General features: G+C 41.4%; 1 protein-coding gene across 1 annotated transcript in view; it reads right to left on the bottom strand.

Moving 5' to 3' along the window:
- Window positions 1-26,880, bottom strand: part of KIAA0825 (KIAA0825 ortholog) — a 391,566-nt gene that overhangs the window by 312,787 nt on the left and 51,899 nt on the right. The window lies entirely within an intron of this gene.

Here is a 26,880-nt window from a genome sequence, read left to right as displayed (position 1 = left end):
ATTTAAAGGCTTATAAATATTGAAAGGGTTACTCCAAACACCATGATGTGTAGTGGTTATGGTGCCCGGAGTCTGTATGTGCTGCTATGAATTTTTGCCGCACCGGAGAGCAATAGGAGCTGAGAATACAGTTTGTGAAGTGAACACTCTCCCTCAAATCTGAAATGCATTCTGGCTAGGGGAGAAATGAAACACTTTGGAAGCATTATCAAATTGTTCTGTTCTAAAAAGTGGGGCAGTCACCACAGAAACGGTGGTGGCAGCAGGGGTATTCCATTGGTGACTCCACCCCTTTTCCATTTTTGCACCACATTTTAGAACAGGACATTTTGATAAGTCACTCTCTTGTTTCTCTTTCTCCGCTCTATTTGCAATGTTTGCCCTGGCTTTGCTGTATGCTGCGTCTGAACAGGATTATGACGTAATTTGCTAAAACTTTAATATAAAATTAGAAGAAAAGAGATCACCTCAAGGAAAAAAAAATATTTTAAAGTAACACTGACATTATTACTATATATATATATATTATCTCACAAAAGTGAGTACACCCCTCACATTTTTGTAAATATTTTATTATATCTTTTCATGTGACAACACTGAAGACATGACACTCTGCTACAATGTAAGGTAGTAAGTGTACAGTTTGTATAACAGTGTAAATTAGCTGTCCCCTCAAAATAACAACACACAGCCATTAATGTCTAAACTGTTGGCAACAAAAGGCCCAAAGTGTCAATATTCTGTGTGGCCACCATTATTTTCCAGCACTGCCTTAACCCTCATGGGCATGGAGTTCACCAGAGCGTCACAGGTTGCCACTGGAGTCCTCTTCCACTCCTCCATGATGACATCACGGAGCTGGTGATGTTAGAGACCTTGCGCTCCCCCACCTTCCATTTGAGGATGCCCCACAGATGCTCATTAGGGTTTAGGTCTGGAGACATGCTTGGCCAGTCCATCACCTTTACCTTAAAGGGACACTCCAGGCACCAGACCACTTCTGCTCACTGGAGTGGTCTGGGTGCCAACTCCCACTACCCTTAACCCTGCAACTGTAATTATTGCAGTTTTTCATAAACTGCAATAATTACATTGCAGGGTTAACTCCACCTCTAGTGGCTGTCTACTAGACAGCCACTAGAGGTCACTTCCTGGTCCATAGCACAGGTCTGTGCTAGAGCGTCGCTGGACGTCCTCACGCTGTGTGAGGACCTCCAGCGTCGCTCAAAACCCCAAAGGAAAGCATTGAAATGATTTTTCAATGCTTTCCTATGGGGAGACGTAATGCGCATGCGCGGCATTTCCGACCGGCCGACGCAATCACAAGGAGGAGCGTCGCGGAGGAGGAGACAGCGGCGAGGGACATCGCCGCTGCCTCAGGTAAGTCACTGAAGGGGTTTTCACCCCTTCAGTAACCGGGGATTGGTGGGTGGGAGGGAGAGGGACCCTCCAGTGCCAGGAAAACGGATCTCCTCGCGTGTAATGCTCTGAGAAGAGGAGCCTGTAGTGGATGGGGCATGTGACATCACTTCTCTTCCCATCAGGCCCTGCTAGAGATTACCGAGCAGGGAGAGCAGTAAGGGGCACTTTCCATCCACATATACCACCAATAGTTTATGTGGAGCTCTGTGTTTTACTAGTGCCACCTCATTTCTCTTCCCCTTATGCATTTCTCTCCCCATCACTAACATCCATACCCCCCTTCCCATATACATGTATATCTCATATGCATATACATTTAACAATGTGCAGTTATTTCTATTGCCACTGTTATACTATGTGTTTTACAGCTCTTACGTAAGAATGTTTGCTATCTGTGCACAACAAGAAATTTGTTTTTTTTAAACGGAATGAGGTAAAAATGTGATTCTTTGTTGAACTAATTTGCATATGCCCACCCAGAATCCTTTGCGGTAGTAACATCACTGCAAATGTATGATTCCTGTGGGAAAAGCAAGTCTTATGGCTTGACTGGTGTGCAGATTTGTGTTTAACATTGTATTAACTATCCACAGACTTCAGGTAGAAGGGGTTTTCAATCACAATTGCTATATAAAATAAATAAGTATATATATATATATATACACACACATGTATGTGTGTATATATATATATATATATATATATATATATAAATGTATTAACAGAACAATCCAAGGAAAGGTGCCCTGGTGTATGTATTCCAATCATTTGCTAATGGATTGACAATTTACGTGGGGTCTGCCTGGCACCAGTCACTCCCTCCATTGAGAGCTAGAAGCTCATTGATTGAGAGCGTCAGATGATTGCTCTCAGCCAATGAACTAAGCCCAGCAGCAACAAGAGTAGCTCAATGCAGAGAGCTTCTCAATATCAATTAAGGGGGTGATTGGTAACAGACAGAGTCCAGGTAAGTTATCAAGCCATTACCAATCAGTTTGACTACGTACATTGAGGGGAACATGGCACTCCTGGAACCACAACCACTGTAGCGCACTGTAGAGGTTATGGTGCTTGGAGTGTTCCTTCAACTTAACTTTATGTTATACCATTTCCTTTTTATTCATATATATTGATATTAATGACTACCTTTCCCACTCCCCACTTCTGACAACCATCATTATGCACCTTCAGCTGGAAGAGTCAATTATCTGACCCAATGCTCACTATTTTGTAGCCGTGTTCTGCTTTTAAAAACCCTGCGCTCTTTATGCCTGCAGCACTTTCCGTCAGGGTATTCTAAAAAGCAAGGCATAGGCAATATACTGAGCACAGGGTCAGAGAACTGACAATCACACGGTACATAAAGATGGCTGTCCAAAAGTGGGAGAGTGAAAAGTAACACAAGGGATTTCTTAAAACATTGACATGAATTAAAAATAATTATTGAGATGGTATAGTTAACAGGGATAGGCAACCTTCGGCACTCCAGATGTTTTGGACTACATCTCCAATAATGCTCTTACACCCATAATACTGGCAAAGCATCATGGGAGGTGTAGTCCAAAACATCTGATGAAGGTTGCCTATGCCTGGTATAGTATAACACAGATTAGAGATTATATATAATATTAAATTAATTTGATGTCGTTGATCCTTTAACACAAGTCATAGGTATTATAACCCACTTAGTCCCAATTTATAAATTACTTCTAGCCTTTGCCTTGGAGCTGCTGTGGACTATATTGCCCATGATCCTCGGTTGTATTCGAACCAAATACTAGTCATCCCTTAAGTACCAAATGTTATATTTGTTGTGATCACATAAACACATATAAGCAGCAGACTACCTCATGCCAGCAAAGTATGTCCCTGTTTATAAAGGATTGGCAGTTCCATGTAGCCCTGCAGTTGTACAATAAAAGGTATGTTCCATTTTTGAACAGGTACTAAAGAATATAGAGCGTATACTGTGACAACTCAATCCTTAAGGGGTTAATGAATTGGCATATTACCATTTTCAAAAATGAAATCAGTGGCTGCATTTGCAATTGGATGTGTTTGTTTTTTATCTTACGAGTGAAACTCCATTTATCTGTACAATAATAACACAAATAATTCATTTGGAAGGGACTTCATAGAAATTGAAAGACCTAGCACTATTAAAACTAGTAACAATACAGCTTTTTCTAAAAGCCCTGCAGTCAAATGCTAAAAGCAAATGCATAGTTTTGTGCGTTTAAACATGTTAACCATTGTCCAGTATTTGGTTTTAATGTAACAAACAAGAAAGTGTTTTTTGTATTGACTAAACGATCCTTCGTTAAGATGTACTTTTTCTCAGCTAGGAAAGCGTTAACGATATAATGCGGTTGACCCTATCAGAGCAGAAGTGGGCTACACTGCATTAGTTTCAGAATTCAAGTGGATAATGATTTTCTAGCAGTGAAAAAGAATATGACAAGATGTGCAGTGACAGCAGAAATCCAACTGGTTAATTTGTGGCGTACAAGACTCCTTCACTTTACGATTGCCCTTTCTAATGTTCTACGCCTCGTACGCAAGCTGGCACTATCTCATAACACCATTGTGCATGTAAATGTACTGGGGGGAAAAAAAGAAAAAGAAATAAAGGTTAATTAATCGAATAAAAACAACCATAAATGCCAAGTTGCGAACAATAAAATGTTACAAAAAATGTAACTTCAGTCCGGCTACAATTGAAAAGGATGCGGTTTAATAAAAGAAAAGCAATTTAACGGGTCTATTTTGAATTTCAAGACATTAAGGGGTACATTTTCCAAGCAGTGCATGGGGAGTTACGTGCGCAAATCCCATTAACATTAATGTGTTCCTTTGCTCTCAATGATATTAACTTTTAAGTGATGCTATAACTATTAGAACAGTCCTTGGTGACAGCATTCATCTGTAGAGCGTAGATCCTGAATATGCCTGGTTAGACAAAATACTAGCTCACATCTAATGATACGCTGGATTTTACAGAAGATAATAACTAACATATTCCGCGTGGTGAATGAATTTCTCTTCTTTCCCCGTCGTAGAATTACATCTTTCGGATAATATGCATAGCTTAGTATAATCGCAAATTTCCCAAAACTATAAAACGCCATCTTAATATTTCAGCATCTCAGCTGCAATACGGCAAACTAAACTAAATTATTACCGAAGGTGCCAGCAGTGTTCTACACACAGTACTTAAGATAATTATAAAAAATCATCGTCATTACTGCATGCTAGCAATTTTTAACAGTTTAATTTGGATAGGTTACAAAATACATTCAAATTGCGTAGCTATAATTACTGCGAGGCTGTGAGGCTATAAAAATGTTCCCCATCAAATCCCTTTGACCCTGTTAATGTCTGTTCCTTGTTAATCTAAGGCAAACATTGTTTGCAGCGTGCGTTTGTTATAGAATATGATAAAAAGAATGGAATTCCCTTAGCTGTTGTTATTGATTCCAGCGTTTGCGGGCTGAGAGTTAAGTGCCGTTTACAAAACAGAACAGATGCAGATGCTGACAAAAAGGTAAACAGTTGTTGCGTGGCTCGATGCCAGATACGGAGGCGATATATTAAACTCCAAGTGAAGCACATTTCCCCTATGGATTGCACTTATTGCCACTTCATTTCCTATGTGCGCCGTCTCTCTAGTGCTGTGCCTTGCGCTAAGCTATTTCCAGGACTTCGCTGACCCCCGAGGCCCAGTGCTACCTCACACAGCCATTAGTGAAGGGAATTGCATGTGTCTGACACGGGCTGAAACCAATTATTAGATATTTTCTTCAGAATGATGCTCGGCTCTGTTGGGAATGAGCAATCATGAAATAATTTACCTCCTGATTTAATTTTTTCCTGCACAAATTAGTTGTAGTCTGAAGCCGGCTGTACACAGCTGCCTGTAAGACACTGTATCTCTGACTTATCGAGATTACACTTGAAAAGCAAAGGAAGGGGGGGGGGAGAGAGAGGAGACTTGCTTGAGTGAGGGACTGTATAGGTTGGGAAATTCGTCATTAAAGCAGGCATTGACAAGCTTATCAGACACTCTGATCACAAGTGCTCTTAGCTGATTGAAAATGACAGTGTCATATAGAACTACCAGAGAAGCACAGTGTAACACAAGGAGGAATACAGATTCCTTCCTATTAAGGACTGTCTACATCCCAATCTGAACTAAGGAAGCGATTAATGGTCACTTTAAGCACTGAAACAATGATTGCTGCTTGCACAGGTTATGGTGTATGGAGGTTTCCTGTCACTTTTTTTCATTTACAAATCCGCTTTTAAAATGCAGCAATTTGCAAAGAAAAAAACATTGCAGACATAAGCCTCTAGACTGTAAGGTCGTTTGAGCAGGGCCCTCATCTACCTATTGTTCTTGTAACATTTTGTAATTGTCTCATTTATTGTTAAATCCCCCCCTCTTAAAATATTGTAACGCTCTACGGAATATGATGGCGCTATATAAATACCAATAATAATAACAATAAGCTCATCTCACTGACAGCCGACACTAGTGGAAGCATTATTTCCTCCTCTGCCCATCCATGCGTTTGAATGGTAGGCACTTAGTGCAGACCAACCCCGTCACAGCTTAGAGAGAAGGCGCTCAGGGCATAATGGCTCCATGGACAATACTGTGAATGGAGCTGTCAGTAAGCTAGTAGCAGCTTCTCTATAAGTGCAATCGTACTCATTCTATGATGGAGAGTGCTAAACTACATGTCCCACAAACCCCAACCTAGCATGGCGTTCATTGGTTTAAAACAGCTCCACTGAAAGTCATTTGAGCATGCTGACTATCTAAGTTGTTTCCTGGTCTGGGTAATGCTAACTGTAAAACGCGAGAATTTTTAAACAAATGCGGACACTCGGAAACAAAAATGGGGGCCCACCTACCGCCAGCACTGTCCATTAACACAGTCAAAATCCTCCTAAAAAGTTTTACCTAATGCCAGGCTGTATAGACTGTATAGACAGTTAGACTGGTATATACTTTAAGGACCCAACTATTAAGACAGCAAGGAATTTCACTGGCTCTTAAAAACATTAAACACATGCATAGGGGAAAACAATATTTCCCCAAATAAATAAGAAATTGTAGTTAATGTATTACATTTTTAGAATACTAAAGGTACACTCCAGGCACCAATACAACTTTAATGCATTTGCTAGATTGTGGGCTCATTAATATGCTGTATTTCTACATTCTCAAATCTTTCTAGTTTTTGTAAATATTATATAAATAAATGTTTTACCGTATGCAGCACCATAAACCGCCTTTCTTAGCCACACACCTCATACCAGATAGTAGACTTCCTTTACAAATGTATGGACACATACACACACATAAACATATGACAGGACCTGCCAAGACTGGGTAACATTGGCGTTGTGGCAGGCTTATGCAATGTATACAGAAAAATAAACTCCATTATTTTTGCCTAGGTTCGGTGTTTTTATAAAAAAAACATAAATCTTACATTCTGTGAGCAATATAATTGCTTTTTAGTAAATGAGTGAGTGTGTAGGACCTTGTTTGTGTGTATAAACATATATATATATATATATATATATATATGTAATAAAAATTATTACAATTGAAAATCAGGTTTATTGACAAAATTTGCGGATTTTCAGCTGTTTGTAATTAATAAATCAAACAAAAGCAATTAAACTAGATCAACACAACAAATGCTTCAAGTGGTTTCCCCAAATTCAACTGAAAATGCAATGTATAAAGTCTCAAAATTATTCAACTCCTTCATAGCAAGCATCTTTAGTACTTAGTAGAGCACCCTTTTGCTGTTATGACCTGCTGCGAACGGGATGCACAGCCAGAAACCAGCTTCTGGCAACATTCCTGAGGAATCTTAGCCCCTTGCTCATGAGCAATGGCCTCCAGTTCCCATGCTGCAACTGCCTTATTCAAATTCCCCTAGAGATTTTCTATGGTGTTCAAGTCAGGTGACTGTGATGGCAACTGTAGAATTTTCCAGGACTTTTTCGGCAACCAAGCCTTGGTGGAATTTGAGGTATGGGTTAGAACAGTATTCTCCAACCCATTCCTCATGGACCACCAACAGTCCAGAATTTATGTATTTCCCTGTTTTATTCCAATGGAGATACTGACAAAACCTGGATTATTGGTGGTCCACGAGGATTGGGTTGGAGTACACTGGTTTAGAACATTGTCTTGTTGGAAGGTCTAATGATGCCCAAGCTTCAGCTTTCTCATAGGCAGCATGACATTTTCTCTTAGGATTTCCTGATACTTCAATGAATACATCTTGCCTTCCACACGCTGTAGGTTTCCATTGCCAAAGGATGCAAAGTGGCCCCAGAGCATCGCCGAGCAACCACCATGATTAACTGTGGGCAGAGTGTTCTTTTCAGCATATGCTTGAGTCTTCCTCTAGACATAACACCGATCCATTCGACCGTTAAGTTCCAGTTTTGTTTCATTACTTCACAGAACAGAATACCAAACCTTCTGTGGCTCATTTATATAATTTTCAGCATATTGGAGCAGACTATTTTTTGTGCTTTTGGTCAGGAGTGGTGTCTTGGAGTTCAAGCACGGAAATCTTCTGTGTTTAGTACACGCCTTACGGTCCTCACTGAAACCCCAGTGCCTGTTGCCACCAAGTCTTACTGCAGGCATTTTGCAGTCACTCAAGGGTTTTTCACAACATGCCTTCTCATAAATCTGGATGCAGCCATTGATCGCTTCTTTTTTCTGCACCTTCCAGGTAGTGTAACCACTGTTCCTTCAAATTTGAACTTGCAAACTATGCTTCCAATTTTGTCTGTAGGAACATTCAGTGCCTTCACTATCTTTTTGTATCCTGTTCCTTGTTTGTGAAGGGCAAAGATCTCGTCTCTTAACTTTGTCGACCATTCTTTTGACTTAGCTGTATTTCTAACATGCAGTCAAACGTGACACTTAAACATACCCTTCTTTGAAGTAGGGTATACATTCCAATCTTTGAATATCTTTGCCTTTTCACCCTGCTACCCTTTCCGCAAAGACTATTCCTGATCAAACTTCTTCAGACTACAGAATGGTCAACTTGGCCTCCCGATGAAGCTACCAGATGCTGAGCCAGGGCCTTGCTGGACTTCTTCTGGTCTTTCAATAAAAGAAACTCAGACACTTTTTTGAAAGTTTTCATGGCCTTCCATTGCTTTTTTGTCCATAATATTTCCTGATTCATCAAATGTATTTATAAAAGCTTGAATACCACTTTTTAATTTTTTTTTTACATTTTTTATAATTCTTTATTTTATTTGTGCAAGGACAGTGCCACAACAGCGAGGATAAGCAGTTTTCTAACATTGTTTTACATTATTTAGGCATTAGAGGATCCTGCACAGTTTTATATATATATTATTGTCGCTCAGGGCTGCCATCAGAAATTTTGCCCCCCCCCCCCCCACCCCCACCCCCCGTCATGGTTATCACCCCCTGATGGCGGCCCTGTTGTCGCTTGTCAAGTAGTTTCTCCTGTTCTGCTTATCAGGGAAGGTGGGGTACAAGGTCAGATAGAACAAAATAATAGAGAGAACAACATAAGGTGAAATAACATTAGGTCTAGAGGTTAGAGCATTGCTATTCATGTTTACAATGCTAACATAGATTCGGTGAGCAGTTAGTCTAACATGTTATTACATTAGTTAGGCATTATATGATGCTGCACAATTTTATATCTGTTTTGATATCGCTTTTCAGGCACTTTTTCCTGTTCTGCTTATCAGGACAGATGAGGTACACGATTAGATTTATTACCATAAACAACATATGGTCTGCGCTATGAATTATGGTCATTCAAGGACAAATTACCATAAACAACATATGGTCTGCGCTATGGATTATGGTCATTCAGTGTTAGGGTGTCAGGATTATAGGGTGCTGGCTTTTCTACTCATTTATGACTTGGATATGCATGGATGTGTCCGAGTATCAGTCCCATAGGCTGAGTTAAAGTAGAGGCATGCAAGGGGCATATAAGAAACCATATTTGTGTCGGGAGTCCACTAGGATAGACCGGGTCTGCAGTGCAGTCTGTGCCTGTGCCGAGAGACAGTCCGGGGCTTCTTGCCTGTTCATCGTATGCCCAGTCTGTTGGGTGGTCGTTGGTCACTCTGCAGTGGGTATGTGTCATGCAGGTGTGTACCGTCCGCAAAGACGTGGAGCTGTACTGTGCCTGGGTGCCTCGTGGTGCTCTTGTACGCAGGTCCGCCATCCTGTGGGGCTGTGTGAGTCCCATTGGCTTGGTTCTTGACCTTGCTACCCGTCACCACGCGCTTTCCACTGGGTTTTGCAAACCTCCATGGGGTAACAGGCATGCATGTTCTCTGTGATCGCGGCTTCTTCTTCGCGGACGCCACAGGTTCCACTGTGCACTTGGTGGCTTTGGGTGCTTGGCGGGATCGTGCAGGTAGGTCCATGGTTTCGCAGGCTCAGCCATGTGTCGGTCGTGTTCTGGTGTGAACTTCTGCCGTGCCTCCAGTTGTGCCCAAAACTTTTCAAAGATTAGATTCAATCGTGCTTGAGAGGCTGCAAGGTAGCCCTCAGTAATGAGGTTGCTTGCGTGCTCTGCCATCTTGGATGCTGCTCTGCTTTGATACTCAGGAGGCAATGAGAGTAGTGGAGGGCCTCCCGGGACCAGGATAACCCCCCCGGTCCAAAAAGGGGGAGTGGGGGATGCGGGTGTCCGCAGTGATTATCGTTGGTCGGCACCGGAGAGCGTCCGTCTCCCCGGCGCCTGATAAGCTTGTAGGCCGCATTAGGTTAAAGGCTGACGATCCGGACCCGGACGGTTCCAAGTTTGGTGTCTTTTGGGTCAGCACGGTCCCCCCTGTTCAGCCCGTTGGTTTTGCCGTAAAAACCCGCTGCTCGGCTGCGGTCAGTTGAGTTTTCCTCTGGTTTAGCTCAGGAGCCCATGCCACGTGCGTCTGCTTGGCTAGCCAGTCAGGCCCCTCCCCCGAATACCACATTTTGAGTATCCAGTTTGTTTTCTGATTTCCCTTTCAGAGTGGCTTTGCATACATGCATCATACAAATTTCCTGTATTTTCTGGTTGTTTTCTAATAAAGAGACTGAGATATAATTTGTCATGGTCATTATACCATTGCTTAAGCAACAAATCTAATGGTAGCCTAAGAATTTTGCACAATACTATATATATGTCCGATGAAAGTTCGATGTGCAAACTAAAATGTTGACTTACTTTTTGAGCAAATAAAAGTTATATTTAAAGAAATTTGGATGAAGCCCTGTGAGTATTATCTGGATATTGGTTTATATATATATATATATATATATATATATATATATATATATTCCAGTTGTGACATTAGCTTCCTCTTGGCGATGTTCCTCTTGACAGACAAGCAGTGACCCAATACCGAGTGACTATAACATCAGGAAGAACATCAGAAGATGGAAAAATACCAAGGACCGAAAGAAGAGATAGAAAGGATGTGGAAAGTGAAGGCTGTAGTAGTCCCGGTTGTGAAAGGAGCATTCGGGATTGTGACTTTCAAGTTGGATGAGTGACTTCAAAAGATTACAGGTGTGAAATTTGAGATCGCAGTCCAGAAGAATGGTATTCTAGGAACAGCTAAAATACTGCGCAGAACCCTCAGACTACCATGCCTTTGGTAGAGAACGCAAGAACGAGGAATAAATAGATACCACCCAGGAGGGATAGGAAAATCAATTTTTTTTTTATAATATATATATATATATATATATATATATATATAAAATGTCTAAATGATTATTTAGACATTGTATGTATACATAAAATGTATATTTTATTATATATACATAATGATATCATTTTATTCATTATATATTGAGGGATCTGCCTTACAACCCAGGCAGTCTGCCTGCAGTCAATCTGGCAATCCCGCCGATCTGAGTCACGTGATCGCAGTGTCCTTGCGATCACATGACTCAGAACAGCGGGATTGGCTGCAGGGGTACTATCTCGGTTTTCAGGCAGTCCCCCAATTGGATGGGTGCAGGGAGGGCCCGTTAGGGCTTGCTATGCCCCATATCACCATTAAAGCCCTCCTTTTGTAGACAGCATAGAGTGCCCGAATATCGGGAAGAGGATAAAGACATTAATTCTTGCCATGGAGCTCTGCTATACACTCAAACACACCAAGAATAAGGAGGTTCTAGAAAAGAGGAACATTAGAATAGAATAGACAGAGGGATTTGGGACCAAAATACAGACTATTCCCCCTGAAGGGACACTTAGGAGGTACGGAGTAATATTTGTAGAACATGCTGTTTTTTTGGAAAAGTTTCTTTACACTGACTCTTTATTTAATAGTGCAAAGCATAGATGTCCCCAATCAATGGCATTTCAGATATTATTCATTTTAAAAGGAGTTCTACAGTGATGTGAAATTTTGAAGTGCTTTTTAAACAATAACAATCTACTATACATGAAGAGGAAGATTGATACAGAGCACTGGTCAGACATTGCAGCTTAGTGAATTTTAGCATGTGTGAGCACTAAATAAAGTTAACATGTCAAGAACAGCAAAAAAAGAAAACAATAATTCGTTTACCATCGTGCTTAGATTCTACATGAAAAATAAGGTCTTATTAGGCAATATTGCATCTCTGTGGGTGCCTTTAGGGAATAAGCAGGTTTCTAACAAATTGGGGGCATAACGGAGAGAGATAAGCAGCTGTTATTCTATATACTCTACTCATTAACGTGAAAATGCGGTGTCATAAGTTAACACAGACATTTTAATGAATGTGAAATCATTACATCTTTTCACAGTTTAGTACATTTCCCAAATGGCAAGTGAATTAAATAATATGTTATGTATGCAGGCAGGGATAACAAGAGTTGAATACATGAAAGTATATAAGGTCACTAGGGTTTTTGTAAAAAAAAAAAAAAAGAAAATGGTATCTGCCATATTTTAAATATACACGTAATACACCTTTTTAACATGTTTTTAACAAACTGTGACAATTATAAAAGTCGTTCAGAGGCAGGAATATCCTTAAATGGTGACCTAGGCTGCTATGGTGCTTTAACTTCTCCTTAAAGTGTGACACATTGCCTACCTGGCTGAGACTGCAGTTTGCAGAGGGATTAAGGGAGTATATATATATATAACAATTCTTAATCGTAGGTCTTCTGAGAGCTCTTTTGTGCAAGGCATCATTTACATCAGGCAATGCTTCTTGTGAAAAGCAAACCCAGAACTGGTGTGTGTTTTTTATAGGGCAGGGCAGCGGTAACCAACACCTCCAATCTCATCTCATTGATTGGACTCCAGTTGGCTGAAATCTCACTCCAATTAGCTCTTGGAGACAGGGGCGTATTAGCCGCGAGGCAAACAAGGCATTTGCCTTGGGCGGCATTTTCCAGGGGGCGGCAAAAAACGCCGCCCCCAAATGCCCAAGGCAAATGTCTTGTTAGCCTTGCGGCTAACAGACATGCTGGGCTGGTTGCTGGGCGGCCGGCGAGGGAGCTCTTCCCCTGAGCTCTCTGCTCAGCTCCCTCGCGCGCCGGCCGCAGAGTGAGACTGGGAGCCGGAATATGACGTCATATTCCGGCTCCGCCTCCCAGCCTCACTCTGCGGGCGGCGCGCGAGGGAGCTGAGCAGAGAGCTCAGGGGAAGAGCTCCCTCGCCGGCCGCCCAGCCTGCCCGCTAGCGCCGCCCTGCAGCCACTGGACCACCAGGGAATGGGAGAACTCCCCCACCCCCAGCATTCCCAAAGGTAAGGAGGCGGGGGGGGGAGTAAATAAAAAAAATGTGTTAATGTGAGTGTGTGTGTGTGTCTCTGACTGTGTGTGTCTGTTAGTGTGTGTGTGTGTCTGTCTGTTAGTGTGTGTGTGTGTGTGTCTGTGACTGTGTGTGTTAGTGTGTGTGTGTGTGTCTGTTAGTGTGTGTGTGTGTCAGTGTGTGTCTGTGACTGTGTGTGTTAGTGTGTGTGTCTGTTAGTGTGTGTGTCTGTTAGTGTGTGTGTGTGTCTGACTGTGTGTCCGACAGTGTGTGTCTGTTAGTGTGTGTGTCTCACTGTGTGTGTCTGTTAGTGTGTGTGTCTGACTGTGTGTGTCTGTTAGTGTGTGTGTCCGACTGTGTGTGTTTGTTAGTGTGTGTGTCTCACTGTGTGTGTCTGTTAGTGTGTGTGTCCGACTGTGTGTGTTTGTTAGTGTGTGTGTCCGACTGTGTGTGTTTGTTAGTGTGTGTGTGTCCGACTGTGTGTGTTTGTTAGTGTGTGTGTCTGTTAGTGTTTGTGTGTCCGACTGTGTGTGTTTGTTAGTGTGTGTGTGTCCGACTGTGTGTGTTTGTTAGTGTGTGTGTCTCACTGTGTGTGTCTTTTAGTGTGTGTGTCCGACTGTGTGTGTTTGTTAGTGTGTGTGTGTCCGACTGTGTGTGTCTGACTGTGTGTGTCTGTTAGCTAGTGTATGCGTATCTGTCAGTGAATGTGTGTGTATTTAGAAGGCGAGGCGGGGGGAAGGGTTAGGTGGGGGTTGTGCGCGCGCAGGGGGGGGGGGAGGGTGTCTGAGTTTTGTCCTGCCTAGGGCAGCACAAAACCAAGATACACCACTGCTTGGAGATGTCATTAGTCTAGGGGTTCACATACTTTTTCCACCTGCACTGTGAATGTTTACATGGTGTGTTCAATAAAAACATGGCAACATTTCATTCTTTGTGTGTTATGAGTTTAAGCAGACTGTGATCGTCTATTGTTGTGACTTAGATGATGATCAGATCACATTTTATGACCAATTTGTGCAGAAATCCATATCATTCCAAAGGGTTCACATACTTTTTCTTGCAACTGTATATATATATAATATATATATATACACACACACACACGGTTTATAACTGCCCCCCTACTTTTGTCCCTGGCCCACCATGTGCCCCTCCAAATTTAAATCCTAGACACGCCACTGATAAACACTGCAGTGTTATGCTTAGTGTGGCCCTTTTAATGTAGAAACTCACAGTGTTCCATAAAAAGTATAATTTCCTAAGAAGTGAAAATCTCCCTTTAGTGTTTGAGCACATGCTATTAGGGAAAACAAGTATCATAAGGTTTCCTGGTAAGTGGTAAAAAGACTGATATGACACTGGAGACACACAATCAAAGCTACGTAGTAATCTAGGTTGAAAAAAAAGGCCCAGGTTCAACCTTTCACACATCTTGTTATGCTGTTGATGTAAAAGAAGGCAAAAAAAAAAAAAAAACCTATTGGAAGTGATTGGCAGTTGTACCACAAAAAGGTAACTATTTCTTCCAATCCTGGCAATAAGATTTCTCCATGGATCAGCAAACTGTACGCTGCAGAATCGCACGGACCAGGGAATAAAACAGAAACGGAAGGTTGCGATTTTTAGATAGGAGGAAAAAGCAAGCTAGATGGAATAATTTGCTTTAATCTACTGCCAAAATCTATGTTTTCACGGTTTTAGATAGTAAGACATTTCCAGCTACCTACGAGAGTGTTTCAGGATTCAGTAGACAGCAATTTTTATATTGCTTAACGTGCTTAGGACACCTGTTCGGTTTTTTTTACCGAATGTATATTAGATCTGGCTTTGCCCTACGTATTGCCATTTGACTGGAATCTGATAAACAACTAGAAAAAAATAAATATTTTGTGACATGAGGACTGTGAAACATATTAGTTCCTTCAGTGGAGAAAAACATAATAATCTGCTACTGCTGCATCCAATATAGATGGAGTTGTACGAGTGTAACAATGAATTACTCGGAAATTATTTTGTCATGTGGTTCACTGACATTATAAAACATAAAAGTGAAGCTCAAGTGGTTTGAATGCTGTCAAAAAACAACAGGAATGGAATGAATTTCTTCCAAGCCACTTGTGTTGTATTTATGAAATGATATACAGTATGTTTGTTAATCCTGATTTTTTATTAACTCATTTCTCTTTTTCTTTCCAGCTTGTATTTCAGACTAATTGGGTTCATATAAAAAGTCAAATAAAAGAAGGTACTGATGCTAGCTGGAAACCAGAGCGAAAGTTACAACCAAAGAAATATTTCCACAAATATGAATTATGAAGTGGCGCTATCACCCCAGGGCAAAAGGATTTATAACTTGAACATCTCTGTGAAATTATAATATTGTAATAAGGTATGAGTTGCCTTGCTGTGTTCTCAAATAGGTTTATCTTTATTGCAAAGAATACATCAAAATAATGTGTTGGAAAACAAAGTAAATGACCTACAATAGGTCACTGATTTCCAATTTCACTCAATTTCTTCTTGTAATTGACAAATTAAATTACTAATTTTCTTCCAATTGTGTGTTCAAAGAATTGTATACATTAGAATACATCCTACATTGGATTACAGTCGGCATTCGTCTTATTGAAATATTGCAATATAAGATTGTCTCTTGTGAAAACCCAAAGTTAGTATTTGGGGAGCAGGAGCAATTTTGTTTTTGTTTTTTTTGGAGTCTAGAAAAAGTCATAAAATCAGAGTAACAACACAAAAAAACTAAAATGTATCACCGCAACGTGGTCTTTAATATGTGTCAACAAAATGTAATACAGATTTATATATACAAAATACTTTCTGTACGTTATATATAATTAGGGTGTAACAGCCTGTAGTGTGTACATATAATGTTCACATTCCATTTAAGGGGAGATTAATTTTTTTTTTTTTTTAAATTCTTTATTTTGGTTGTGCAGGTGGTTACAGATTATTAACAGACGCCACAACAGCGTATTTCAAGGTTACAGTAGTTATGCAGTGGCGTGATAGTTTGCACATTTTTTATTATTATTGTATAATGTATATCTTGTTTAACGAAACGGTTCCGATTGTCAAAATACGATTAAATAGCGTAAACTAAAACAAAATAAGTAATGCTTGTCGGTGTATACATCGGCATTTGTGTTAAGCGAACTGCTTTACATATGGGGCTTAATCTTCGCCAATGAGACCGTTTATTTGCTAGATCAGGAGTTGGTCACAGAGGGCAATTATCAAGCTGTTAGCGGTTTTAAATGACATTTGGCTGAGGTACTTAAATGTACCGCTGGGTTCAGAGGTTGGGAGGTGGAAACAAGCAGAATTAAGCCTGACTTAAGTGGCCACAGGCCGTTTTACGTAAATCAAACCCTCACAGGGGCTGGCAAATCACGTGGTATAAGTGGGAGCATGCTAGACTTCTTATGGAGCCTGTCAAATGCTATGTATAAATAGAATTGTACATGCCAAACATATCTAGGCTTTACTGTGTTAAATATCTAGCTTAAGAGTTTGAGGTCCTTAGTTTGAGAGGTTCATTGATAACTGGTTTCACGGTTTAACTAACTGACCGCTGAGCCACAGCACCTCCCTGTCAGTCTGTATCAATCAGCCGATGCCCACGACTGGTAGGCCGCCGCTCCAGGGTGCCGAGGGTGCTCCTTTAAAAATGTGCGTGTGTTGCCAGACCCGGATTTCTCTGCAGCGCTGCATCGTCGTCAGGTCGTTTACTCTCCAGCTCGGGTCAGATCCCTGTCCCTGTGATGTGTGTTTCTTCCGCCAAGGTGAGTTGATAGCAGGGGGTCTGTGCTTGGTTTCTCTTTGGCATTTGTAAGGGCGGATGTCAGAGTCTGGTATACTTGTTACCGTTTCCCGCCGTCTGGAGCTCCGAGGATGACTCCGTCTGGAGGCTGTTCTGGGAGCTCGAGGTGGACCTCTGCTCAGGTGGCGTCGGGTCGCCGGGCGGATCCACGCTACCACACTTCGCATCACCAGCTTGAAGTGTCGAGCCCTGGTATGGAGCGATTTCCAGAGGCTGGTACGAAGCTGGTCCAAGAATGCTTGGGTGTGCCTGGGTGGTTTGGTGGGGGTGTTTTGAGCCGCCTTCTCTCGTGGGCGCCTGGAGGCTTGTACGCTTGTGGGCTTGGTCGTTTGTTTGAGCCGCTGTGTGGGGGTAGTCGTCCCCAGCGAGGACCGGGATATCCCCCGCCGGTCCAGAGGGGGGGGTAGCAGGGCATCATCCGAGTGAAACTTGTGAGCAGGACCTATGCCGGGAGATCGGCCACTTCCCCCAGGCCTCAGGCTCCGCTCTAGTGTAGGCCACATAGCCGGTTTAGGTGCTCCGTCCATTTGTCGGTGCGGGACAGATATCACTCTGCTCCTTGTGTGGTCTTGTTTCAGTTTTTGGGCACCTTGTGCTACTGGCATAGTGAGATTAACTAGGAGAATCGTTTTTGTGCTCGCTGGCTTGAGAGCTCTCATGAGGCACGTCTGGCCATCTTGGCTGTCAGGCCCCGCCCCGAGATGAATTATTAACCAAAACAAGTTTATAAAAACAGTTTCAAAATAAGTGTGGTTTGACACATCACAAAATCTAAAGCAGGGTTCCCAAATTAGACCTTAAGGCACACCAACAGTAACCCTCTAAGGATACATGATGGACATTTTCCGTCATGCTGGTCTATTACTTCTGAAACTGTGTCCTTAAGGGGGTAAGGTTTTTGTCATTCTCAGCACAGGAAAATAATGTTAAAATTCCTGAAATATGGACAGTTGGTGTTCCTCGCAGAGGGTTAAGAACCATTGATCTTAAAAACACACGTATTTATGCTCTTTTGGGCATGGCCTTCTTCACCCACTGTTCCCGTATGTCAAACATGTTTAGTTAGAATTGAATGTTTGTCTTATTTATCTATTGTACAGCACTAAACCAAATATGGGTGCTATATATTTAATTATAATTAATATTTTATAGAATCCTTTTAAATGTAATTATACATAAATTAATGTGTACTTTGATGTTTGCATACGTTGCTAAAATGTATAGCACCCAAAACTGCTACAGGGTCAGTACATTCAGAATTTTTACCTCATGGCATAAACCAGGGTTCGACAAATTTGCTTGAAATCTAGGAGCCAGCATAAAAAGTATGCAACCAGATTTTTCGATGTCAAAAATACAATTCTTAAAGGGACACTATAGTTACCAGAATCAGTACAGCCTAATATAGTTGTTCTGAAGTCCATATACTGTCCCTGCACGCTTTTCAATGTAAACACTAGCTTTTCAGACTAAATGCAGGGTTTACATTGCTGTCTGGTAACTCCTCTAGTGACAGTCACTCAGATGGCCTCTAGAAGTGCTTCTTGGGTCTCAGCCATGGAAGTGGGGCCAGCCGTGGCGTCACCAGCACGGTGTGGGAAAAAGGTGAGTAAAAACACCTTTACCTGTGATTGGAGGGGGGCAGGTCACCTAAACATACACACTTACTGACAGACAGACACAGACACACACACTCACTATCAGACACATACAAACTTTCACTGAATTGTCACACATACACACTGCAACACTCACTCACAAATCCTTACTTTTTTATTTTAAATCCACCCAGTCTCCCTACCCTTGGGAGAACTGGAGTGGATGAGCTTAGCCTGGGGTTCAGTGGGGCTGCTGTTATCTCCCTGCTCAGCTCCCTAGAGCGCTGTTTAGTGCAGCGGGTCCAGAATGATGTCATATCCCGACTCCTGGCATCACTGGAAGGCGCGCGAGGGAGCAGGGCAGGGTGATTACAGCTCCCTCCTTTGCCGCTGTGGCTCTCATTCAGCTGCCTGCCTCCCTTATACACCCGTTTGCCTACCTCCCTCAGCTCTCAATGAGCTGATTGTCTGCCTGCCCGCCTCAGGCCTGCGTGAACCGACTGTCGGCCTACAATCTCAGGCAGCCGGTCACCTTAGGGGCTGAACAGGCTCACAAATTCCAGGCAGTGATTTGTCGAGCCCTGGCATAAACAGATTATCTAACTTTCTAACTAACTGTTAGAAAGTGTGTATAGACAAGGCAGTACATGGCGGCCTGGCGCCTGGGATGGGCAGTACATGGCGGCATGGCGGTCTGGTGCATTGGCATAAACAGGTTATCCAATGTATTCCACTAACTGTTAGAAAGTGTGTATAGACAAGGCACTACAATAATTTAAGTATTGGTCCTTACCAGACATGAAAAAGACAGCAATTTAATCTAGCTCACCAAGTATCAATGACTGTCTGTGTTGTCATAATCTAGATCAGAGAAAGGTAATCTTTGGCACTCCAGATATTGTGGACTACATCTTCCACAAGGCTTTTACAGCCATAAAGCTAGTAAGCACTTCATTAGTTGTGATGCTAGCACAAGGGCTATGCGGAGGAGAGTGCTTTAGCAGCGTTCTCTGCATGATCCTTTATGCAGCGGGTTGGCCAGGCTTTCAAGTCAGGCTCACACACCCATTAGGAGGGCAGATCTACCTACATTGCCCTCCACCGATATTGGCACACCTTGGTAAATATGAACAATGAAGGTTGTGAAAAACAGTTTTTTGTTTAACCTTTTATCTTTGCTCAAAAATACACAAAATAATCTGCTTTATCAAAAAAAAAAAAAAAAGAAAAACCTTGCTAAATATGTGTGGCACAATTATTGGCACCCCTTTCGTCACTACTTTGTGCTGCCTCCCTTTGCCAATATGACACCTGTGAGTCTTCTCCTATAATTCCTGATGATGATGGAGAATACATGGCAAGGAATCTGAGACCATTCCCCTATACAGAATCTCTCCAGATTCTTCAAATTGTCAAGTTCAATGCTGGTGAACTCTCCTCCCCAGTTCACCCCACGGGTTTTCTATGGGGTTCAACTCAGGGGTCTGGGATGGCCATGGCAGGCCCTGGATTTTAATGTATGTTTTGGATCATTAGCATGCTGGAAAATCCCACCAGTGCCTATTTTAAGCATTCTAGCAGAGGCAGTCAGGTGTTTATTTCATATCTGTTAATGTATTATAGAGTCTACAATGCCATTCATTCTAATAAAATGTCCAGGTCTGGCAGAAAAACAGCCCCAAAACATTAAAGAGCCACCACCATTCTAAACCATGAGCATGAGGTACTTTTCCATATGTTCACATTTCTGTGTCTGCCAATCTCACCTCTGGTGTTTTTTGCCAAAAAGCTCTATTTTGGTTTCATCTGACCATAGAACCCGATTTCATTTAAAGTTCCAGTTGTGTCTGGCAAACTGAAGATGCTTGAGTTTGCTTTTGGATCAGAGTAAACGTTTTAGTTTTTTTTTTTTAAACCCTTCCACACAAGTTGTGGTGATGACGGTTACATTGGTTTGTAGTTTTGGAGACTTTCTGACCACAAGACATTACTAACTTCTGCTATTTTCCAGCTCTGATCCTTGGAGATTTTGGGGCCACTCAAACCATCCACTTCATGGTGTGTGAGACAATATAGACACATGTCCTTCTACAGGTTATTTCAAAACATTTCCAGTTGACTGGAACAACTTAATTATTGCCCTGACAGTGGAAATTGGCATTATCAATGCTTTTGCTATTTTCCTATAGCCACTTCCCATTTTATGAAGCTCAACAACGTTTTTCCGCATATCACAGCCATATTTATCTCCTTTATCTAATACCCATTGTGATGAATGACTAAGGGAATATGGCCATGTGTCACCTCATAATTATACCCTTGCGAAACCTGAAGTCATGGTTGAATAATTTCCTGTTCCTAGTCACCCAGGTGTATTAATTTTTTGTATTTATCAGTAGGGATATACTGAAGATATATGTGTCTCATATGAATTAATAGAGATGTCAATAATTGTGCCACATATATTTAACAAAATGTTGTTGTTTTTTATAAACTTGTGTTGTGTTTGCAATTGTTTGATATCCATGGAGCAGAGTAATTTTTGTGTACTTTATTTGCTAATATTTACCAAGAATGCCAATATTAGCTTAGACTAAATAAGTAGGGCAATCCATGTGGACTCTATCTCTGAGGTTTAAAGGATTACAAGAGTCACCCGGATTGAAGAGTACTAGAGCTATAGATAAAATCATCAGTTTTGATGTTCCTATATCAACAAACCAGTCTACAGTGGAGTCAAAAGATATCTAAAGATTCATTTCACCTACCCATAATTCATCACTGCCTTCCATTTAAAAATTTAAAGATGAACCATCACTCCTCTGGAAATAACATAATAATACTTTGAACTTTAGCAATATCTTGTTTTAACCATTTTTCAGATTTTTTTTTTATACATTTATTCAAAAATAGCAAATTCCATATAATCCCGTCACAGCACACAATACAAAGGAGGAGAAGAGATATCAACATTGTCTCACGTCTCCTCTTCTCCGTACCCCTTCATACTGCTTTCTCTATGCTGTCCGATGCAAAGGACAGAGTTTATAAGGACTGAGTGATGAATGCGCCCAGTTCCAGGATAAAGAGGTACTGATTTCTACATCTTAATTTTATTTTTCACACGGCACAAAAACATAGTTAGCCCCTTAAGGATACAACTTCTGGAATAAAAGGGAATCATTACTATATTATATATTATATTAATATTTCCGTCATGTTTCCTTAAATTTTTAGTTAAATAATGGGGATAAGTAAGCATAATGTTAAAAATACTGGAAAGTTAAAGTTTCCATTTAAAGTGTGCTTAAAAGAAATATTGAGTTGGTTTGCAATAAAAATAAAGAGTTAAAGAGTTACATTTTTATAAATTATAAAATAAAAAAAAATTAAAATACACACATAAAAATAAAACATGCAATGTTTCTCCTATTACTCTTTATAATTAAGTGTCAGAGGGTTTTGTTCTCGAGCACAGTTTTGTACATCCCTCCTTGAAAATGCATTGCAGATCTCACTTGGACTCAAAGGACTAAACTTAAGCAATACTTTAGCAAAACAGCTGTTTCATGAAATAGTGTAGACTACGTACAGTTCTCCTAGCAGCAACTCTGTCCCCCCCAGGCTGCAAATATCAAATACGAGCAGAGTAATAATTTGAAGGTTAAAATATTGTACATCATTATTAGCTGCTGCGTCCTCCGCTGTGATGATGCAACAGAACCTGACTGCAGCTCTGACAGCGTTATTGCTCAGATGAATTACGTTATGGCTTGAATATGTATAATAAATATCTTGGAGCGTATGTTCTGCCTCCACTGCACCTTCTAGACAGCAGCTATACATCTGTATTAAATTTACATGGGTCAGTGTTAGATTATTCTGTTTTACTCATCCACCAGGATCAATTACCGCAGTTGCATTTCCCTATACGCTGCTTAGTAAAACAAATTCTAACTTGTCTTCTTTCCCCCCCCTCCTACGGTGACAGATTTCATTCCAACCTACATGCTTGAATCTAATGATGAGTTTCTGAATAGGTGGCCATATTGTTCCCAACACACTAGTTTATATTTTCATATTTGTAAAGTCAAGAAAACAAGGTAATGCCTCACGAAACTGCCAGAAACAATTATTTACCAAATAATGTCACAGAAAATATAAATAAAATATATAGCAAATGTTTTGACCATAAGTAGGCACTTAGACTTATTACCAAACCGAGACTTATTAGCATTTAGAACATAAACAAAAGTGCTCAAAACACAATGTCCAGAGTTGCTATTAGTGGACAAAAACAAATTAATTCAAAAATACTTATACTAGAAATGGTGCATTTTCTGTTTTAAAAGAAATAAATAAAATTTAACACGAAAAAAAAAAGTTTATGCTGACTGATAAATTTATATTTATGGTTTACTCATTGTCTATGAGAGTAAATTGTTTAGGAGATACTGCATGCCCCAACAAATGAGGTAGAACCAAACCCAGAAAGCCTTAACATCACCACCACCTTCTTCTTGCTCCTTAAAGAGCAGGAAGAAGATGGTGGTGATCCAGGCAGGAGCAAAGCAGCCAGCACTAGCACCCTAAGGAACATTTACACCAGAGGTAAGGCTTTGTGGAATGTGACCACACATATGAACATTAATGTATCAGTCACTATAACTTTGATTGTTTGCTTTTTGAATTTTAACGCAGCTAGGATCACAAGATCCCATTACTTGTGGGATTAGTTATAACCGAGCAGTACGGACACAAGACACATAAAAGAAGGCTGGGCACAGAAAATAATAACTAGGGACATGCATCAACGCATTCAAAAATGTAAAAAATTATAAAGTTGGTCAAACAGGTGGTCCATGGCTCCAGAGACTTGAGACAGAAGGCCAAGGAAATAGGCAATTTTGTTTTGACTATTTCTCGATCCAGAAAAAAAACACCACATGAACAGGGAATAAATAACATTTACTAAAGGACAAAGAAGAGAAAAAAAAACTACCTAAGACAGAAAGGTGTAGGAGGTACAGAAGACTATCTTACTCTGCTGGAAAATCAGGAAACCAGAAGTTTGACCTCTAGCAGATATAAATATTTTTAATTTGATAATATACAAACCAGCAGATCTGTTTAATGGCCATCAGTCTACAGAGTGAACTCTGAGGATGGTTCTCCCCACATGGACTGTTCAAATAGCTAGACCCACAGAGAGATTTCACGATGAAACGGGAACCCCAGGATAGTAGCCAATAAAAAGGCATTAAGCCTGACAGGGCATAGCAGAAAACATCTAATAGTTCTCCATCAGTAGCTCAGATCTCTGTTCACTTATAATTTCCTCACAAAATACTCCACAGAATATTACTTGACAAGAGACCTTCATTGAAAGAAATAGCAAAACTCGCAGAGCTCCATAATTCATCCATCTCTGAAGGAGGCAGAACCACAACTTGAGAAGTTCCCAGAGGAGGAGAAGGAAGGGGGAAGTGCCTACAAGGCTTTTTAAGATGGGTTCTATCTCTCCAGTTGGGAATTCAATATCTTTGTAGATCATGAATACATAAAAAAAAAAAAAATAATTTGAATGACAAAACAGAAATCAAGTAACAATTAATAAAATGGAGCTTTTCCGTGTTCATTAAGGAACTGAAGCAGACTAGCAGGTTTATACTTAAAGGATCACTATAGTGTCAGGAAAACAAACTAGTTTTCCTGACACTATATAACCCTTAGGTCCCCCCCCACCCTCAGGACCCCCCTCCCACTTACCTTTATCCAGTGCCAGGCTCCTTGGCGCTGGTGACCTCTCCCCCCCCGCCGACGTCAGCTCCCGAGTGGAGCGGAATGCGCATACGCGGCAAGAGCCGCACGCACATTCAAACAGTCCATAGGAAAGCATTTTTCAATGTTTTCCTATGGACGTTCTGCACACTAAATGCAATTTTCGCATCCAGCGTCGCAGAAGTGCCTCTAGCGGCTGTCAGAAAGACAGCCACTAGAGGCTGGTTTAACCCTGCAATATAAACATAGCAGTTTCTCTGAAACTGATATGTTTACATCTGAAGGGTTAAAACCGGGGGACCTGGCACCCAGACCACTTCATTGAGCTCAGGTGATCTGGGTGACTATATTGTCCTTTTAAGCTTTTCTTAATTTAGCATCAGATCATCTGCATGATGCCAGCCCATAATTAGTTTACATTTTGTGACCACCAGCTCTTAGATGGGGGAATCAGTGTAGCACCCAGCACTTCACTTCTGTTGGTTGACACTAGTGATGTACCGAACGGTTCGCTGGCGAATAGTTCCTGGCGAACATAGCGTGTTCGCATTCGCCACAGCGGGCGAACATATGTGCGGTTCGATCCGCCCCCTATTCGTCATCATTGAGTAAACTTTGACCCTGTGCCTTACAGTCAGCAGACACATTCCAGCCAATCAGCAGCAGACCCTCGCTTCCAGAGCCTCCCACCTCCTGTACAGCATCCATTTTAGATTCATTCTGAAGCTGCATTCTTAGATAGAGGAGGGAAAGTGTAGCTGCTGCTCATTTGATAGGGAAATTGATAGCTAGTCTAGTGTATTCAGTGTTCACTACAGTCCTGAAGGACTCATCTGATCTCTGCTGTAAGAACAGCACCCCAAAAAGCCCTTTTTAGGGCTAGAACATCAGTCTGCTTTTTTTCTTGTGTAATCTAATTGCAGTTGCCTGCCTGCCAGCTTCTGTGTCAGGCTCACAGTAGATACTGTGCCCACTTGCCCAGCGCCACCACTCATATCTGGTGTCACAATAGTTTGCATTTAAAAACAAAAAAAATGTTTTCACTGTAATAGATTGAATAGCAGTTAGTTGTCTGCAAGCAACTGTGTGTCAGGCCTACAGCGTGTACTCTGCCAACCTCTGCCAGTGCACAGTGCCACTCATTTCTGGTGTCACAATAGCGTGCATTTAAAAACAAAAACTTTTTTTCACTGTAAAAGATTGAATAGCAGTTAGTTGTCTTCAAGCGGGTGTGTCAGGCCTACAGCGTCTACTCTGCCAACCTCTGCCAGTGCACAGTGCCACTCATATCTGGTGTCACAATAGCGTCCATTTAAAAACAAATCATTTTTTTCACTGTAAAAGATTGAATAGCAGTTAGTTGTCTGCAAGCGTCTGTGTGTCAGGCCAACAGCGTGTACTCTGCCAACCTCTGCCAGTGCACAGTGCCACTCATATCTGGTGTCACAATAGCGTGCATTTAAAAACAAAAGACGTTTTTGACTGTAATCTAATAGCAGTCAGTGTCCTTCAAGCGGGCGTCAGGCCTACAGCGTGTACTCTACCAACCTCTGCCAGTGCACAGTGCCACTCATATCTGGTGTCACAATAGCGTGCATTTAAAAACAAAAAAAGTTTTTGACTGTAATATAATAGCAGTCAGTGTCCTTCATAAGTGTGTGTCAGGCCTACAGCGTGTACTCTGCCAACCTCTGCCAGTGCACAGTGCCACTCACATCTGGTGTCACAATAGCTTGCATTTAAAATAAAAAAAAAACGTTTTTGACTATAATCTAATAGCAGTCAGTGTCCTTCAAGCGGGTGTCAGGCCTACAGCGTGTACTCTGCCTACCTCTGCCAGTGCACAGTGCCACTCATATCTGGTGTCACAATAGCTTGCATTTAAAAACAAAAAAAACGTTTTTTACTGTAATCTAATAGCAGTCAGTGTCCTTCAAGCGGGTGTCAGGCCTACAGCGTGTACTCTGCCAACCTCTGCCAGTGCACAGTGCCACTCATATCTGGTGTCACAATAGCTTGCATTTAAAAACTAAAAAAGTTTTTGACTGTAATATAATAGCAGTCAGTGTCCTTCATAAGTGTGTGTCAGGCCTACAGCGTGTACTCTGCCAACCTCTGCCAGTGCACAGTGCCACTCTTATCTGGTGTCGCAATAGATTGCATTTAAAAACCCAAAAAACTTTTTTCACTGTCCTGATTGGCCAAACAGAATTTGGCCCCACCCCCGTGCCGATTTTTGCCAATACAATGATGGATTGGCTAAAAATCGGCCATTTTGATAATGTCACAAAGGGGGAGGAGCTGGCGGTGGCGGAGCTGGTGGTGGCGGACCCGCGCGGCCCTGCAAATAAGGTGAGTTTTAAACTTTTATAGGGTGGTAAAGGGGGGGCAAGCCACCTATATGGTGGATTAAACACTATAGGGTCAGGAATACATGTTTGTGTTCCTGACCCT

This window comes from Pelobates fuscus, chromosome 5, assembly GCF_036172605.1.
Source record: "Pelobates fuscus isolate aPelFus1 chromosome 5, aPelFus1.pri, whole genome shotgun sequence".
Lineage (NCBI taxonomy): Eukaryota > Metazoa > Chordata > Amphibia > Anura > Pelobatidae > Pelobates > Pelobates fuscus.
Note: the sequence above shows the minus strand (reverse complement) of the source record. Positions and strands in the feature narration are given on the sequence as shown.